Below are 3,537 nucleotides of genomic sequence, written 5' to 3'. Positions count from 1 at the left end.
AAGAAAAGACTAGATTAGTATTTACGGTATTATCACCACCACACTTTCCAGAACATATAATACAAGTCAAAGTCTCTTTGGAGTCACTCTGAGGATTGTGAGAGATTGTTACGGGGTTTTTTTTGTGGCGGTGTGTGGAGCAGTTTTTTGGTAGCGGGGTAGGGGCCGCAGAGGTGGCTCCTGTGAGAAGCTGCTCAAAGCTTCTCTGGCTACAAGTCAGACCCGCCTCTGGCCCAGGCCGAGCCCATCAGTTACAGTGGTAGTGCCTCTGGGATAACATATTTAAGAAGGGGAACTGGTAGTGAGTAGTGGGATTGGAATGAGAGGGGAACCCCTGTGCAGATACCGAGGTCGGTGAGGAAGGAGGGGAGGAGGTGTGCCGGAGGAGGGGATGCCCCCGCAGCCCGCGGGGAGGCGGCAGGCTGTCCCCCCCAGCCCGTGGAGGGGAGCCGGGGAGCGGATGTCCCCCAAAATGGCCGCGACTCCATGGGAAAGCCCGCGCTGAGGCAGTTTGTGACTGAAGATCGGTCCACAGAAAGGTCCCACGCCAGGGAAGTTTGTGAAGAACTGCAGCCTGCGGAAAGGACCCACGTTGGAGAAGTTCGTGGAGGACTGTATCCTGTGGGAGGGACCCCACACTGGAGCAGGGGAGGATTGAGGAGTCCCCCCCTGAGGAGGAAGGAGCGGCAGAGACAAGGGGTGAGGAACCGACCCCAGCCCCCGGCCCCTGTTCCCCGGGGAGAGAGAACCGGGAGTGGGGCTGAGGCGGGAAGGATGGAAGGGTGGGGGGAAGGTGTTCTAAGGTTTGGTTTTACTTCCTGATATCCTTGTTTTGTTTTGATTTGTAGTAAATTAAATTGACTGTGTTTCTTCCCCAAGCTGAGCCTGTCTTTTGCCCGTGACTGTAAGTGGGGAGTGATCCCTCCCTGTCCTTGTCTCGACCCACGAGCCTGCCTTTATATTTTCTCCTCATCCCACCGGGGCCGGGGGGGTGAGGGGGAGTGAGGGAGCGGCTGCGTGGTGCTTAGTTACTGGCTGGGCTTAAACCACATCAGAGATAAAAAATAATAATGGGCCATAAACTGAGGAAAAATCAGATGAACCCAGTTTAATAGACTGTGAACAAAGTTCATTTTAGCCAGTTGAAAGCTGAAATGCACTTGAATCAGAGACATCTCACTGTGGAGATCTTTAGTGTCCATTTGCACTCATCAGCAATACTTCTCCAATCCGTCTGCAAAGCTCTGTGAAAGGCACTTTTATTAAACACTGTGAAAGACGGTGTTCATGTGCTAATCCAATAATAACTTCTTCCTGCTACTCTCCAGAGCTCAGTCAATCTTACTTAAAGCTGCAAGTCTTTGTTCATGAGCTGAGCACCAAGGCTTAAGCACTTCTGTGCAAGATAAATTACACAGCATGGACTGGTGCTGCCTTGTGAATTCACAAGTGCAGAAGCATGTCTACAAGACTGCATCAAAAGAGAAGTCTTTTTCCACATCCTTGAGAACTGAGAATTTTCTTTAAGTATCTTCAATGAGTGGCAGAGAATGCAGAGGAAATCTTTTTTTTTTTTGGCTTATGTCTTAGGGCTATACCTATCACATTGTGCTTACACAGCCTTTGAGATCCCTTCTGTGCAGTACAGTAACTGCTACTCCTTACTTAAACAGTTATTGATGTTTACAAGGTTACCAAGAATCTCCTGTCTGGATGATCTCACAGTTTGTATGCTGCTTTATCAATGCAAAAGCCACACTGCAGGAAATCAGACTGTTGCTTTGGACAAAGTGATAAGCTATTGCACAAACTCATTTGTTTGGCCTCACACGTGGCAGACTGGGTTTCTGAAAAGATCTGCTTGCAACAGAGCTGCCACAGCATAAATGGATTTTCCCCATTGGTAGAAGCAAACTGCATCATTCTGCCATTTTGAAAGAAATGTGGAGAGAGAAATAGAGGAAAGGTAAGCAGACAAGGAAATAAAAAAAAAAGAAACAAGGGGGAGAGAATTTAGTTAGTTAAAGGAGAGTAAGGAGAGCGCGGTGGGGAGAAGGAAGGAGGGGTCATCTAGGGCTAAGACTTTGCCACATGGGAGCCCGCAAACAAAGCCTCAATTGGGTTTGTCAGACATCATCTTGTGTAACTCAAGGTAAGTCTCCTGGTATAACGTGCTGCTCTGAAATGGCTAGCCCGGGACACTGCACCTGGGTGGCCCTCTACCAGCCTCATTAGGAGTGTGTATTGGCAGGGCCTGTATTGCAGTGGGGAGATAAAATGTGGCACTCCCCCAGAGTCAGTTCTCCTTGTATTCACACCATGCAACAGCATTACCTTACATCAGAGTCACGTCTCCCTACCGTCACACAGTGCAGCACCACTGGCGTGCGATGCACACAAGACCAGCGCAGTGAAGGTCATGAGGCACTCTGACACCACAGTAATGGAGCAAATAAACGCCTTTACTTGAACCAAGAGCATAAAGAAAAGAAGATGACTAAACCAAAGGGATCCTGCAAGCTTCTGCCTCTGTTATTTGTCACATTGAATTGGTCCTCCCTCCCCCCCGTGGCCCCCATCCCGAATGACAATTCTGGTTGCCAAATTTTTGAAGCCAGGAAGATCTTAGTACAAAGCCCACCTAAACTATATTAAAGATGAGGTATTTTCAGTACTAGAAATAATATGTCTCCGGAGAATTGAGGTGTCATATGTGCCTAAATTTTTAACTCTTTCTGTTTATGCAGGTGTCCTCAAGAGACTACTAATTAACATGGACCTCTGGGGCACGAAAATATTTTGATATAGGCCGACCAAAGCTTCTTCTAAGTTATATTAGAAAGAAACATCATTTTATGTTAGATGTACTCATTTCATTCTCCAACTCATTCTCTCCACTGCCAGTGCCTCTGATCTGTGGCGTCTAATAATACCAAGCATCCTATCCATGAACATTCAAATCACTTTACAGTCATTTCAGACCTAAAGGCAGCTGCACCTGGGCTAGAACCCAGCAGGTTTTTGCTGGTCTCAGAGGCGCTGCGCTTGGCCAGACAGGGATGTTGCCTGACATCGGGTGAGCGCTGTCCTTTCTCTAACACCCACAGTGGTTTGCTGCATTACTTTAAGCCAGGCATTCTTCTGCATCGTGGTCTTTGCCAGATGCAAATGGTGAGAATGCTGCTTCCTAGGTTTTGAGAGCTCTGAACAAAATGTGATAGCCCTTCTTACATGCTAAGATCATGAAAGAAAGAGTGAGTGAGAGTCTCCTTAGTTCAAGTGCTTAAGCATACTAGGTTTGTTTAAGGTGGTCCAAGAGTCACACTTATGTAAATCAACACTTTTTAGAGAAAGAGGGAAAAAACAATACTGGATAAAGGTAAATTTTCTGCACTTGAGAATGTTTCTCCCCAATCCCTGGGCTATGTTGTACTATATATTATCACTGTCATCAAAAGGGGTGTGTATAAGAACTTGAAAAACCAAACGAACCTGTCTGTAAGGTGTTCCATGTATCACAGTCCTGCAAGTGGCTTT

The sequence above is a fragment of the Buteo buteo genome, chromosome 6, assembly GCF_964188355.1.
Source record: "Buteo buteo chromosome 6, bButBut1.hap1.1, whole genome shotgun sequence".
Lineage (NCBI taxonomy): Eukaryota > Metazoa > Chordata > Aves > Accipitriformes > Accipitridae > Buteo > Buteo buteo.
The sequence above is the reverse complement of the archived record's forward strand: the minus strand, read 5'-3'. Positions refer to the sequence as shown.